Source organism: Poecilia reticulata, chromosome 11 (assembly GCF_904066995.2).
Source record: "Poecilia reticulata chromosome 11, P_reticulata-male-v2, whole genome shotgun sequence".
Taxonomy (NCBI): domain Eukaryota; kingdom Metazoa; phylum Chordata; class Actinopteri; order Cyprinodontiformes; family Poeciliidae; genus Poecilia; species Poecilia reticulata.
In genome coordinates, this window is record NC_088840.1 from 23183821 (window position 1) to 23199984 (window position 16164).

The window sequence follows — 16164 nt, forward strand, 5'->3', positions numbered from 1 at the left end:
ACAGTTTTATTTTAAAAAAATAATCTGGATCCTGGTTGAACACATGATTTTGCTTTAGTACCTGAGTGCCTAGAGCTGACAGTGATGTGCTGACAGTTGTGCTCAGGTGCCGTCGTCTCCTTAGTGACTGATCCGCTCGCCAGCGATGGAAGACTGAGCGACAGATGGAGGCGACGCTCGGTGGCAACAACGCCGCTCGGCTGGAACCGGATCAAATCGGGAGGTTTAGCAGAGATTTAAACCCCGCTGCAGGCCGAGCTGTTCACTTAGTCACTGTTATTATTTACCACAATGAGTGACGCAGACATTTTGGGGGAATAAAAACGCAGCCTTTGCTTCAAAGAATGGGAGTAAGATGAAAAAGGCTTTTCTTTTTCTGAATGAACCGCTTTGTGATGCGAGGCTTCTACCATCTTGCATCACATCGTTCTTATATCGGTGAGACGCCGTTTGTATCAGAGAACTGGAAAAAGATTCAACTGGCATACAGAGTTTTTCATTGCAGGGACAGTTGTAAAGTAATCCTGCATTCATGTTTAGTACTAAAGCATTTGCTCACTTTGATCTGGATTTCTCTTTGAATCGAGTTGATCATAAAGTCTCTGGGTCATCAGGTGCTGGTCACACATAATGGATCTTCCTCATGTCTGAAGGAACTGAAAGAAATTACCTTAAAGAAAATATATGTGTGTGTGTTTATTTATATATATATATATATATATATATATATATATATATATATATATATATATATATATATATATATCTTAGTTGTACTGATTTAAGGGTTGATCTGGAAAAAGGCACCCGAGACGCTGGTGATTCGGCTGTTTTGCTTTTTGTTTGTAGTTTTGTATGATTTTCAGACGCACAACAATTATTTTCTCAAGTGTTTTATACACCAACATGTTAATCTTTGTATGCAACGTTTGGATATAAGTGAATAAAAATGAGCTATTTTGGTTCAATCAAGCTAATTTTTGATGAGAATGGAACGGTCCAAACGGGGATCAGAACCACAATCAGTGGAACGAGTGCAATATACTCAGATGCATTTATACATTTTCATAACTATTTTGCACCAATTACTTAATTGCTCATTTAAGTTAACTTCTGTGTGCTGTAAATAAGAAAATATGCTCTTTTTAGGGGGAAACGATGGAAATGGGTTGGGATGAAATGGCGAAGTTCATGTGGAAATGAACTGGCAGTTTGACCCAGATTTGTTCTCGCAATTTGTCTTTGTCTTCCTTTTGTCACAGCTATAATAGTTATTCATATATGTTTGTTTTCACATAACTTAAGATGAAGCTTAACATGCAAGTAACAACTTTGCAAAGAAATATCCACCAGGCTTTGATTTACTGTCCAATATTAACGAGCTTTAAACAACTTGAAGAAAATTTAAGGATGAAAGTGCCACTTTTGTAAATTTCTACTGATTCCACCAGTAACCTTACATCTGCTGTCTGTGTTTGGGTTTTTAATCATTTGGGCTTGTTTTGAAAATGTGGGTACATTTTTTTTATTTAACCTGTTTTAACCCCTGACCCGCCCAGGGTGCATCCCACCACTGGGATGGCCTCCTGACCTCTTTACTGCCCCCAATGTGAAATTAATTAAAATAGATGTACGCTTTTTAATTCAAGAAGATTTTGATATACCGTATTTTCCGCACTATAAGGCGCACCGGATTATAAGGTGCACCTTCAATGAATGGCCTATTTAAAAAAAAATGTCATAAGGCGCACCGCATTATAAGGTGCATTGAATAGATGCTACAGTAGAGGCTGGAGTTACGTTATGCATCCACGCTTCTTCTTCTACGGGCAAAAATGAAGTCGGCGGCTGCTTACCGTAGTTGCTAGACCTGTTGTGGCTCAATATCGGTCCATATATGAGGTGCACTGGGTTATAAAGCGCACTGTCGGCTTTTGAGGAAATTGAGGGTTTTTAGGTGCCTTATAGTGTGGAAAATGCGGTACTTGTTTCATTCGATATTGGAAATGTTGGCCCTCATTTCCACTGATTATTGGCCATTGTTTGAGCTCTACTTGTATGACTTCACCTGCTCTGTAATGTCATTTTGTTTAACTTTTTAGTATTTAACTTTTTTTTTTTTTCTTTGCCATTTTCAATGTAACCCAAAGGACTGGGCCTGTATTAGCACCTCCTGCCCATCTGTCTTTCACATTGGAATGACAAACTACTGCAGAGCCAATACATGCACTTATAGAAGATCAGGGAGAGTTCGTCTGGGTCCTGCCCTCACAACCGCTGACGTCTAGAAAGACTACAATAATCCCCAGAGCTTTTACACCAATCATATGCCTATGTGACCCATGCCCCCTCCTGTACTGCTTGTAATCTGCTCAATTGAGAATCAGCTGGATCCTTTGACCTCCTACCCACGACCCCAGGCTATCGGAGGCATAGCTGGTTGTAGAGTCGGTCTGCTCTTCTCTGAATGTCCCTTAAACCTATTTTTCCGTATTTTTAACATTCTGGCTCCAATAGGAAGCACCACTTAAACTGATGATGTTGGATTCTTTTCTTTTTCTCCGTGTTTGTGAATAACCTGACGGGGTTTCTGCTGGATGTTAAAACATTTCTGGATTCTAAACTCTAAAAATCTCGATAAATAGTCTTGAACTTTAGAAGTTGAACTGCTGTAAAGAAGGAAAATATTTTTTTCTCAAATTATTCTTGTAGTTGAAACAGTACAGTATACTGCCTTTTGCATAATGACCTCCAGACAAATCCACAGTTCAACATAAAAGCCATTTAGTTCTATATTCATGACTCTCCTTCACCGTTCAGGTTGAGATGACACGGCTGATCTGACAGCTGTAGGATATTCTGCTAGTTTTATCTTGAGAAACTCCTGATCTGCTTCCAGTCTGTTTTGAGTCGCTGTCCATCTGTTCTGTGACATGCCATCCAATCAGCCGTGCAGAATTAATCTTTTAAGTCTTATGTGATCATTGAGTTCTTGAGGCTCATTCTTTCCATCGTGCAGTGACCATTTATAAGAGACATCCTGGTTATGTTAGAAATCGATAGAGGTATTATCAATATCTTGAAAAGTTTTGGTTACTGGAAGAGTTTTCTTGTCTGAAACAACCAGCTCGATTTGTGTAGCTATTTGTGCAGTTTCTATACAGCTAGGTGTTTCTATATGCTTTTTTTGTTTTTATGTTCCTCAAACTAAAGGTGTGCAGAGGGAGAAAGGAGGAAGATCTGCAGCAAAGGTCTCCCCCTTTCTTTTTAGACTGATACTTTGATTCTGGGTGTCATGGGAGGAAGAACCTAATGGTCTAAAATAATGCAGACACGTTGCTAAAGACGGTACATGAATAAATCAGGTAGCTGTCAGGTGGAAAGCTGCCCCCATCTTTCACGTAGCAGAGCTGCAGAACAGTTGGTGCATTTCTGCACACACTGAGTACACTGACAGCTTTTCCGTAAACTGAACTGAATTTGTATGTTCAGTGTGTGACTGTATATTTCTGCATCCAGCAAGAAAGTGTTTGTCTCAGCTTTTCTCATATTGGTGCCGTATGTCTGACATTTTAAGAGCTCTTGAGGTTTGAGTTTTTTTCTTTCAAACTAAACAAACTAACTGGAAAAAAGGACAGACTGCATCTATTAAATATTTAGATTTTCAAATGGCATTTTGTTTCCTCAGAGCTGCTGAAAATAACCACGCGTTTAAGCAGTTTCATTTATAAAAGAAGAAATTCTGAACAGTGTTTGAATTCTGAAGTGTGGAAAAATATGCTGACATTTTTCTGTCACTTTGCTAAATAATGAATTATTTGCTTCCTGCTTCGTCTGTTTACAAAATATGCTCAGAAGGTTTTCAGTTATTTCCATTTTAGTGCTTAACTTTTGTCTGACTGAATAATGGATTACTGTTTGATCATTATATTACCCATTGATTACTCAGAGTTGATTACTGTTTTTTAGAGATGTGTTGAGGTTTTCTGTTTACATTCTTTGTTTCTGAGATGAGTCATTTCTGGATCATCTGCAAAGGAATATTGTAGCTGATCTGTAACTTCAGAATAGAAGAATAAACGAGTCGGAGGGAAATAAAGAAACCATGAGGGAAAAAAAGAAAAAAAAGCACCTCTTCTGGAATCAGAGTAAGAGTACTTTTAATGCTTTTCAAATGGTGAAGACTGAAGTACTGATTTGATCGTAGCAGCAGAAGAAAACCCTGATTTGTGGTTTTGTCATTGACTAGGTGGGTTGGTGCTTATGGGGTTTGATTGCACGTAACATTAAAAGGAAAAAAACCTGGATTTGTAAGGCAGAAGAAGAAAAAATGGCTTGAAAAGGTTTAAAATAGTCCAGTCCTTTGCTACACTAACTTTGAACTTCAAATGTTTCAGAAAACATCAATATCTGATAGATGATGGGTTATACTCTGCAAACCTGCACAGCATCAGTAATGACTGGGATCTGCATGAAATATGACATTTATAGTTAGAAGAAAACTGTAAATGAAAATTCTATATTTAGTCTATAATGTAATATCTATGCAATTCAACATAAAAAAATTTGGGAAGAATACAGAGATGGAAACAGACATTAGGTTTGGACAGATGATTTGGAGTTATAAGATGTTCATTAGCAGATGGACTTCATGAGACGGAGGCAGGATGATGATGATGATGATGATGATCTGTCAGTTTGGGATAATAAGGAAAGAAACTGAATTAATGAATTCAAAAGTGACAAAATCATAAACGGTTGAATAGATGAGCTGACAAGAAAATGATTTTCAGAAATTAAAGAATGAGAATGGCTGAGCAGGGAGTGGAAGATGGAGAATTTGTCCAGGTCGGGATCATGCTGGGGCCTTCCAGATAAATGAGACCTACTATTTATCTAGCTAACATTTACAATAGTTTGCCTATTTTATTTTTTCTTTATTTTTCTCATACGATGCAATTATTTCTATGTAGGTGTGGTGTAACATAGAAAGATGAGATAAAATATGTAGTTTAGGTAGATTATGCAGTCATGTGAATAATACACTAGACTGAAAATAGACCAACTGTAGTGTTTTAACATGAAACCAAATTAGCAAAGATGAGGCCGAAATGTACTTTTCTGAAAACGAAATATTACTCAAAAGCCAAACTTTTTGAAATCTCTGCAATGTAAAAGATGTGTTGTTTTAAACTATTTTATTTTAGGAGTCTGTCTGATCTTTTTTAAATTAAAGCATAAGTTATTTGAAGTTAAGACAAGTACTGAATTTAACATCAGATGGAAATGGCTCAGTGAGACTGCAGCCTGAATAAAAGAGAAAATTTATTACAAAAACCTGAGGAAATGAATGTTATAGGAATGTTGATCAACAATATACATTTAGAATAAAGTTGGAAGAAAAAAAACTAAAAAATAGTTCACAAAATGGATAGTAAAGTAAGAGTAGATAGTAGCTTGTTGTTAAATAATAAAAGAGGCTGAAGCTGACTTTTCATTATAGCTGAAAATGACACTGACAAGGATCAGGTGAAAAAGTAGAAAATGTAAAGGAGGTGGAGGAAGAAAAGCTTGACAGAATCTAATTAAAGAAATGATGAGAGAATTCAAACAGATGGGTAAGGAAAGAGGAAAGAGACGGGAATGATTCAATACTTCATGATCCAACAAGGATCCAGCTCATTAGCTTTCCATTTTTTACATCGCCATGGAAACGCGGGACAAGAGTTAGGGTGTGATTAGGGGCTGTTGTTTTGGACAGATCACATCAGAGATGACGATGATGATGATGATGACCTTTAACTAATAGAGAAAGGAACCAAAGCATTTGGACCAGGTTCAACAGTAATCTTAAGACGCATATAGAAGAAAGCGATGTATAATTCATATATTATGTATAAATGTGGAAATCTGAAAAGATGAATCCAAAAGGGAAAAAAAAAAGAATTATTGAGTATTTTTGGAAGAATAGAAAGCTGTGCAAATGCATAAAAAAAGAATGAAAGAAGCTAAATAAAAACCAAATGATTAAATAATATAAACTTAAAGGATTTGGCATAAAATGTCCTCCTTTCTCTTTTCTAATTGCTGTCCCAGCACACACCGGCGCATTTCAGGCCACAGCTCCCACATGGCACATCTAAAATAGGTGCCACTTTTTAATCCGTGCCGCTGAATCCCAACGACCTTTAGAGAAGCTCTTCTGGAGGGATAAATTATGGATTTCTTGAAAGGTCCACCTCCAGGCGTTCATTCTTCACCCCTCCCTCTCATTTTGATTCTGTCCTCAAGCTTCCCCTGGCAATCCAATGTGCTGCCAGGTGGTGATCAGTTGAGAGCTGAGTGTCCAAGAAAAAACACCAAAAGTCTGATTATGGACGTTTGGTTAGTCCGTTTGGTCCCAAGTGAGCCTATGAGCCACCTGGTGTTTGATCATTATGGATATCACAAGCCGAGCACAAAAATCCAACTAGAAAAAAAGCACATCTCTGCGGTTGGCCCAATTGGACCCCTCCTGGTGACTGGGGGTGCGTTCACACTGCAGCCTGAAGTGACCAATTTTTTTTTTACGTAATGTGACCTGTATCCGATCTTTTCATGGCAGTGTGAACAGCACAGGTCGGATTCTTTTTCGAATGTGACCCATATCCGATACGTATCCGATTCAAATGCGACCTAACGTCCAGGTCGCATTCATCCGAACTGAACGTCACTGATTCTCAACAAATCTCATTATTCTACGTCCTGATACGCGCAAGCGGGAAGAAAAACAACAACCATGACGGACTATATGATGATTAAATTGTTAATGTGCTGCTCCGGCTGGACAACAACTTCAAATGTGTAAGCTAAGCTCCATCGTTAGCCTCCATGTTTACTTCCGCAAACACTGAGCACTTCTTCTTTTTATGGCGGTTAGCAGAACACTGAGAACGCTGGCGCTATTGCGCCCTCTAGTGCGCATGCGGGACACTTTCAGGTTGTTTGCCGGTTCACACTGCAGAACGCATACAGGTCGCATTTACTGGCAGCATGAACGACCCCGGCAAAAAAATCGGAATTGCCAAAAAATTGGAATTGGGTCACTTCAGGCTGCAGTGTGAACGCACCCTGGGTCACTTCCCACCTGGGGAAAGAGTCGTAGAGGAGCAGAGCCAAACACTCAGACGGCTTCCCTTCCAGGAAACCATTCGGAGGCTCCCAGAAGGCCGGGTAACCGGAGCTGCTGCTTGGTGCCTGAACACGAAACAACCAGAACCTTCTCTTATGCAACTCAAACCTCAAAGAGGCAACACTCTCACTTATGGTCTCTAAAATCAATGTTCCATTAGATCAGCTCAGATATATTTATTTGTTCCAGTTGTACTGAGTTCATACACAATCTATAAATATTTTAGTTTATTTGAAGAGGCTACTTTATTGCTTTTCCTCCACAATATGTGTGTGGGGAAAAAAAGTTAAAATTGCTCCAAAAGGCTTTTTCTCTCACAGAAGATAAACTTGGTGAACATATTTTTTTTCAAGTGTTTTTCTTTGTTTACCAAAGAGATGGATTGAGATAATACATGCTTGATGACATAATTTTCACATCCCAAATACAGACCCTATTCATATTTGTCTATCATTGTCCTGCTGACCAATCAGGGAAGAGTTTTCACCCTTGCAGATTGTTGGAGACAGCAAGAAAAGCCAATCAATTGAGGAAAAACCATAAAACAGATGCAAAAGATCTGTTGCTTAAACTTTATCATTGTAGGATTTATTCCTTATTTATTTTAACTTGTTAACCTGTTTGTGTAATCTTGAATGATTATTTGTCATTTTATGCAACTCTAACGACGCTCAAATAGAGCTGCAAACACTGACGTTACGTCATCGTTTCGAACATCCTCTTTCATAAAGATCTGAATGTTGTTCAAGCAGCATGATGAATGAAGTCTGCAGACAGGTTTAAGGGCCATTAGAGGACCAATAAACCACAGCTGCACTCCCGCTAAGTCTGAACGCCATTAAGGACCCTTTGACGTATTTTTATTGGAACTGCAGAGACGCTCTCTTTGGTAAATCTTATTTGCTGTTTGCTGTGTTGCTCTGAATGCTATGGTGGCACGAACACAGATCTCCTGCCAATAAAGCTTTTAGCCTGTTGGGATTTGCAGTGATTACATAAAGTCATAAAACTGAAAGAAAGAGAGTGAGAGACGGACAAAAAGAAGGGGAAAAATGAAAAACCACTGTGAAATTGAAGAGAAAATGATGGAGGTTTGGGGGTTAAACTGCAGAGGAGGAAGAGGATAGATAAAGAAGTTGAGTAAATGTCTGTAGTGATGAAAGTAAATCTACAGCAGCAGACGGATGGAGGCACAGAGAGGCACAGGGGATTAACCCATGGAAAGATCACATATGGGATTATTGCAGGACAAACAGATGAAAATCTGACTCGGCCCATTTGCCTTGTTGTGTGTTTTTCTGTGCGTGCCTGAGCCGGGCGATAAAGATCAGATTTGTTGTTGAGAGGTTTAATATGTTTGCTGACTGAGGCTCAAACAGAAGAACAAACATAACGGCCTCAACCTCAAAGACGTGGAGACATGAAGCATCATAATCGTATCTATGGAAACCAGAGACCGTGGCCAATCAGAGGATCTTCTGACAAGCCTGCATGGCTGCCATCCACTTAATAAAGTGTCACCCTTCTGACTAACCGATGAGTTTATCTTCTCCAGGTATCTTACCCGTGAATGTAAAACAATGAAAACCTGAAAGCCTCGTTTATTCAGGATTTGATTTTTGCCAAAATTCCTAAACTTTGCTATGTTGCAGTAAATGTTTGATAGCTCAAGTAATGCCCTTAAAAACAGTGTTTTTTTTTTATGACTGCCAGGGAGTTAATGGTATAATTGCTCTAACATGAGATGAATGGAATTAAATTAACATAATTTCACTTTCAAAGATCTAATTGTACATGACCTACATGCTATTTGGGGTCATGAGGAGCTGCTCATCAACGCTCAATTGTAGGATGTACTATAGTTTGCTAGAGAAACACATTTCCGCTTTAAAATTGCACAGTTCTTCAAAGTGGGAGATGAGTAGACAGAATAGACCTTTCTCTGCAATAATGCAGTCAGTGCTTCGCTGTGAAGAGCTGAGCCAGGAAGCAAACTCCTTAATTTAGCGTTCTGTCTATATTTCGATCCCACTTGTGGTCATTAGATTTAGACCGTGGCTCCGACAACGAGATCTCAGCTGTAAGAAGCCGAACTGAGCTTCCTCTCATGCACAACCGTACAGATGAGGTGAGGAGTTCCACCAATGGGAAGGAGTTTTGGACACTGGGAGAAAAACCGCAGGGCGGGCCTGGAATTTGCTGAAGGGATTGTGAATCTGTTCCAAACTTGCATCCCCTTTGGATTAGTAATTGTGAGGAAAAGGAAAACCCAATTTTCAACTCGCCAAACCTCTTCCACTAAACTTCAATTTCAGTTAGACCATATAATTATTTTCTCTCTAAGCCTCTACGACTCGATCTCAAATAGGCAGAACTCCTTTTATTTAATTGTTTACTTGACATGAACACTGCGCACAAACGGAACATAACACGTCTGTAACTGATCCGTTTCACCCAGACTACAGAGCTAAAGATAATTCACATCACCAGCGCTTGGTTGGGGATTTCTAAGCATTAAAGTGAATACAATTCATAAGTCGAGATCCAAAAATGACATACATTTTCATAAACAACCTTGCAACCTCCAAATTTATATAAATATTCTTCCCCATCCTCACATTCAACTCACTAATGCATACACTCCCACACACACTTCCTGCATCTGAGTGTTACGAATGGTCAATCAATCCAATTTTATTTATATAGCACCTTTCAGCAACAAGGCGTTTCAAAGTGCTTCACATCATAACACAAAAATACAAAATCATGGAACACAGTCAACAATTGAAACATTGGATTTTCCCATCGTTATCCATCAGATTCTTTAATGTTTCATTGGTCACATCTTTGGTTTTTCTTTAGTGATGTGAACAAACTTTCTAAGTTAAGGCATAGCTTTTTCATGCTATACCTGAGTGTTTGTTTTTTTTACAACGTGGTCTGACCAAACGAGGGTCTAAATGGGGACTTATGCAACACAATATGGCTGAACTTAAGAGACCAACTGCAAGCTGGCAATTTGTTGTTCTAAAATGAGCGTTTCTGAAACAACATCCTTACTTTGCCTCCCTCAATTCCTTCCCAGCTGTGACAAAGGAGTTTCCTGCAGTAGTCCCACCTTGTCAGGTTTGTTTTCACTCTCACTTGGTAAAGAGAACCGCTGTGCAGGAATATTTTGGGCATATTTCTGATAGACGGCTTGTTTTCTAATGGAACAAACTGTGCATGTTGGTTAAAAAACTCTGCTCTTGAACAGCTGAAGGAACAGCAGGTGGATTTATTAGAACTTTAACTTTTGACATCCTGCCAGCGTATATCTGCCATCGCAAAGTGTTTTGGCAGGCTCGTAGATTTGGAGCCACCAGTGTCTGCTTGGAACTGGCCACCTTTTTTGTTTCCAAGAACAAAATGTTAAACTGTACCCACTGTGTGATCAGTATTGTTTCCCCTTGTAATCCAAATCAGAGGGACAGTGGGTTTTATGAGCTCGAATCATTTGATTTGTAGATGCATGTTTTCCAAACATGAACCGCTGTTTGTGTTTTCCACAAACTTGGACAACAATCATTGACTTTTGGAATAATCAAAGCAGTGTTGAACCCCGTTTTGTGTTTTACTACAGCTGTGTTTTACCTGAACTAAAACAAGGTGCTATAAAACTGTAAGCAGTATGGAAATGTTCACAAAATTAGTTTCTATGCTTTAGGTATGCTCTAATCAAGAAAAAACTAAACTCTTACAGGCAGTAAAAAATATTTTCTCAAATGTAGTGCAAATTATAGAATTGGATTTAAATTGGGTTGGATATTTTTCAAAGAATAAAGTAGCATAAGGAGGTATGGTCGATTGCTGATTGCATCAATAAAACCTCTTGAAAACACAGACATTTTTAAATAAAACTATACTAATATTTGAGAATAAAAGATGTTTAAACCTCTTATTTCATCAATCTGTTATCAGCTGTATGTAAATATAACTTACAGCTGTTGGAAAAATCCAGACTCATCCATGGAGATTTCTTCCACTCCCACTACATTTTGTACAATTTACCGAATTTTCCGCACCATAAGGAGCACCTAAAAACCTTCAATCTCCTCAAAAACAAACAGTGCGCCTTATAATCCGGTCCGCCTTATATATGGACCAATAATGAGCCACAACAGGTCTAGCAACTACTGTAAGAAGCCGCCGACTTCATTTTCCACTGGAGTTGGACTGTTTGTTGACATTCCCTTTAGTGCAGCTCCATCTAGTGGATGCATAACGTAACTCCAGCCTCTACTTTAGCGTCTATTCTATGCGCTTTATAATGTGGTGCGCCTTATATATGAAAAAAGTTTTAAAATGAGCCATTCATTGAAGGTGCGCCTTGTAATCCGGTGCACCTTATAGTGCAGAAAATACAGTATTGTTTGAGTTAATTGAGGTAGCCATTTACACTTCAGCTTATTTTACTCCAGTATCCATTATGTTTTCATTAATTTAAATGGGTTCAGTTGAGAGCTGCGTGACAAATATTAATGTTCTCAAATAGCAGGTAATGGCGGCTGGGCGCTCTGTTTTTTTGTTTTGTTACTTTTTTAAAAAAGTTGTTCCAGATCATTTTGTCTCCACTTAATTCCTGCTCCCCTTTGAATTTTGCGCTGCTCTAGATTCTCCACTGATCGTACCCTGTCTGAACTTGTTGGGTCAACCTTAAATCATAACCTCCCATTTTTTACACCTCCTGTTTGGCTAAAACGATTATTATCCTTTTAGTCTTAAGAATTTCAAAGTTGAGGTGGAGAGAATTGCACTTGCAACGAACTCAGATTTGAACTGAGTGGCTGAAATCGTCGTCTTTGAAGTCAAAACCCTCGCATACCTTTAGTCGACTCACTGTAAGGTGGGAACATCTTGGATATGAATTCCTTCTCTTCCTCCCTGCATGTTGATCTAATTTACGTTCGTCGATCTCCCCTTGGCTCTTCTTCTTGCTTCTTCATGAATGAGAGCCAGCTTTGGGATTCGCCTCATGCCAAACGCCTTCTGATTAGATTTCCTTCGATCTGGAGTTCTGCCACCAGATGAGATTTCAATCCTCCAGAGACTCAAACTACAATCCTCCAAGCGGAGAAATCTGATTAGTTCCAGAACGTGAAGAATCCTGCCTGGTGGCAACGCAGGACAAATCCTTTCTACATGTAATTTGAGGCCTTTTTTAATCTGATTGGTGCTTACTTTTGTCATTTGATGTGTTGCCATATGCAGAATAAAATCCTTCCATCAATAATTATGTAGGACATTTTTTAATTTTTTTTAAACTTTGGAGAAAAATATTCAACAGAGCTTGTTGTGGTGCATGCAAAGCTACGCTCCTGACTTGAAGTCAGGAACATTATAATATTATTGCACTCCTGGTCTCATTGGGAGGTAGTCTGAAACTTGCTTGGGGTTGCTGAATGAGTGTCACATAATGATATGATGCAAAGCAAAGACAGCTGCAGAGCCAGCAGGACTCTGTGGTTCGCAGTGGAGAGCAGACACACGGCATGATCTTCCAGAAGCCGTCTGATGTGAGAAATATGTTCCTCAGCAGAATCTGATTTAGAAAACATGTGGAAGATGGTGTTTGACAACTTGTTTGTATTTCAAGCACTGAATGGATTTGGCTACGTGATGCCAACATGATCTGAAGTCAGTCAGTGTTGATCAACGGGTAGAGTTTGAAGACCATTTTCAATTGTTTGTAGTGACATTTTTTTTTAAAATAAATGGACATATTAAGATAGTTGTCAATCTTCTCCAATATCAACATCCCAACAAATTTATTGAAATTGCAAAATTCTAGATTTCTCTCTGTTCATACGAGCTTCAGCTGAATGTTAAAGTTATAGAAATATTTAACTCCTATGGTTTGAGAAGCATCTAAATGAACTAAAACACCGTCTCTGAAACGATAACTTTCGCACTGACGAAATCAAAGAGAGGATATTTTTATTTAATTTTTTAAAATAAAATCAAATGTAGCATCACCACATACCAGCACAGGAGTGCAAGTGTTTTAAATGTGGGTTTGCTTTGCAGTCACACAACCTGGGCACCTTTCAGTGATGGATGATGATCTCTATTGTATACAAAAGTATCCCAGAGTCAAAATGTGAGGCAGCGTGTCCAACAATGGGTCGTGCAAGCAATCTTGTAGAGAAGATTGAACCAGAACTCTCCCACAACAGCCTGAAGGACTGATGGTGTCATAAAGAAAAGAGCTGCTTCAAGATGGAAAGGTGCAGAATGCTGTAGCAGATTTTGTTTTTCACGTAGAAGTTTCACTCTTTCACTTTATTGTTATGTAATGATACAAAGATTGTTCAACTGAGAGAGATTGAATCTGATAGAGATCAGATCGTTTTTTTATAATCTCCTGACTCTCAAACCCCTTGAAGTGAAAGGTAACATGTTTTCTTTATATCCTTGCTTTGTATAGATGGAGGTGTTCATCTCTAACTGAATTTATAACGTTTCATTTTGGACTTTGGAAATACAAACTAACGGAGGGGTTTGTATTGACTTTTTTAAATTGCATGATTGAATTTTAAACCATTTTCTCAATGAACCCGTTTGCCGATTCAAATGGGTGTTGTAGTAATTGGTTCCTACATTTTAAGATAAAAGTACATCAGTATGAATAAAATCATTTGTTGGAAGGAAAGGAAAGGAAACGTTGCACACATCCTCACTGAACTTTTCTCTGGATATTCAACAGGATGGATTCCACATAGACCTTAAACTAAAAAAACAGCCTCCTGTCCACTTTGGTGCCAAACTCGAACACATTCCATCAAAAGGAAATGGAAACATTTGGGAAATTATCTGACTTGACAGTATGAGCATGATTTGTTTCTAATCCAAGTATAAGAAATGAAAACTCATAAGTAAATTTCTGTTTTTGCAGGACATCTGAGGGGGTCCACCCCCGCCTCTCGACTTGTTCTTCACGCCGCTGTCGCCTCTCCAGCTGGAAGAGCCACAGATGAGACGCAGCATATTTTAACACTGTAAGTACACTTAACCTTTGCATCCCAATGTATTTAAAGTTGAGTCTTTGTACAGAATAATAAGAATAAACTGCTGTATGGATTTTTGTACTTTTCAGCAAATTTGACTCATGTAACCATTTAAATCAAATTGTAGCAATTATGGTCAAAAATGCAGGAATTTACAGTAGAAAACACATATTTACAGTTTAAAAACACGCATTTCTTGCTCTTGACATTAAATCTTTTGATTTTTATAATTTTTATTGGTTTAAAGGAAGTTGGTATATTTGCGGTTGGCCTTATTTTGCACCCACTGTTGTCCTCTCAATTAACAGGTGATGTAAATGAGGAGCCTGATGTAACTTGTTTTTGGATATGTCTTGGCCACCATGCTTCTCCTCCAGGAAATGGCCGAAACAGAAGGAGGAGGAGTTATTGTGCCAAATCCTAAACAGCTGCGTCAGGAACTCATGGCATCTATTGTGTCAATACACCATGCAGGTTTCCTTGTGAACGGACTTTTTCTGTTATGTGCTAAAAGCCGCAAAGAAACCTCACTGGTTTTTCAGCTGTAGGGGTCTGCTTTTTTTTTTTTTTTTTGTTCTTTTCAAATGCAAAGTTGCTCTTCAAGTTGTTAGATTGCAGTGGCGAGGCTGCGGTCCTCAGGTGCAGCTGCAGATGTAAAGAGATTGCAAAATAAGTGCAGTTGTCGGTTTGAGTGTACTTTCAGAAAAAGAGAACGGAAGCAGAGGCCGTGGTCCACCACTCCAAAAACAGGAAATCAATCAATTCTCAGTGTAGTTTTATTGTGGCTTGTTGCTATATTAATAATGTGCAGGGACTCTTTGTTGTTATCCGTTTTTCTTTAGAATGGCTACTATGAGCTGATTGTGGTTGAAGGTACAGTCAAACTATCGTTCAACATGAGTCGGTGCTCTCATTTCATTTTTTTTACCAATAGATGCAGAGTCATTGAAAAAGAAATAATGATGCCACATATTCAGCTTCAGCAAAGGCATTGCGTTGTGAAATGAACATGGTCTGATTCACTTTCCAGCAGCAATCAGAGATAAAAATGAATCCAACAGAACATCTGCTCAGTGTGTGCGTGAATGCCAATGTGTGAAGCAATATTTTACAAGTCCTTCTTTTGCTGCTTCATCACTTTTCTCTGCTTTATTTTCTTGCTCCATGTTATTTTGCAAAGTGCAGATTGTTGTTCAGAGTTTCCCTCTAGGCAGCTTTTTGTTGCAGCATCTCTGTTCCTTTTGGTTCTCGCCTCACAGGAAGGTTTGTTCATCCATCCTTTTTTGTTTTGTCCACTCAGCTTCTTCCCGACAGATAAGTGGTGTAGGTGTCGCCTTCATCAGCTGGTTGAAACTCCTTAACCTTGTTCATTTAAACAACTGGGAAGTAGATTTCTGGTTTTACACAAGCTGTTCAGTCAAGTTGCAGTGTTCGAAGGCTCAAGTGGGCGAATCTGTTAGGACGGCTCTTTACCAAGCACAAAATTCAGTAATGAACTGATTTGCTTCTAATGACCTCTTCTGTTCTGAACAGAGCTAAGCTTATGGCCCACAGTTACTTCTACATTTGAAACATGGTGGCCCCTGATCTGAGTGCGGTTATGTGAACAAAAGGAATCACTGCGTCATTATGCATCGAGTCATTTTTAAAATAAAGTGATTTGAGTCATTTGGGTTGGGTCCATCAAATGTAACCGTTTGGTCTCTTGTGGAAACGTTGCTCAGCTGTAAAGGTGTAAGTGAACCAGATTAAAGTCTTCATCTATGACTTTGTAGCTTCTTTTCTGCTGCACAATTTTTAAACGCTGCAAGATTTCCAAGGCACCGTTTTTGATCCAACTGTGTTAAATTGCAACAATAACAACATAACGCGCGGCTCCCAGATGAACCATAACAACACCATAAAAATTGGATGATTACTTTTCCCTGCGGTATCTGAACAGACGTG

The 16164-nt window shown here is 38.8% G+C and overlaps 1 protein-coding gene across 3 annotated transcripts in view; it reads left to right on the forward strand.

Moving 5' to 3' along the window:
- Positions 1–16164, forward strand: part of LOC103472534 (semaphorin-6D-like) — a 177980-nt gene that overhangs the window by 85892 nt on the left and 75924 nt on the right. For all 3 annotated transcript variants that reach the window (XM_008422234.3, XM_008422236.3, XM_081613038.1), the window contains one exon: positions 14106–14208. The gene's annotated coding sequence lies outside the window, so the exon portion shown is untranslated. The remainder of the gene's footprint in view (positions 1–14105; positions 14209–16164) is intronic.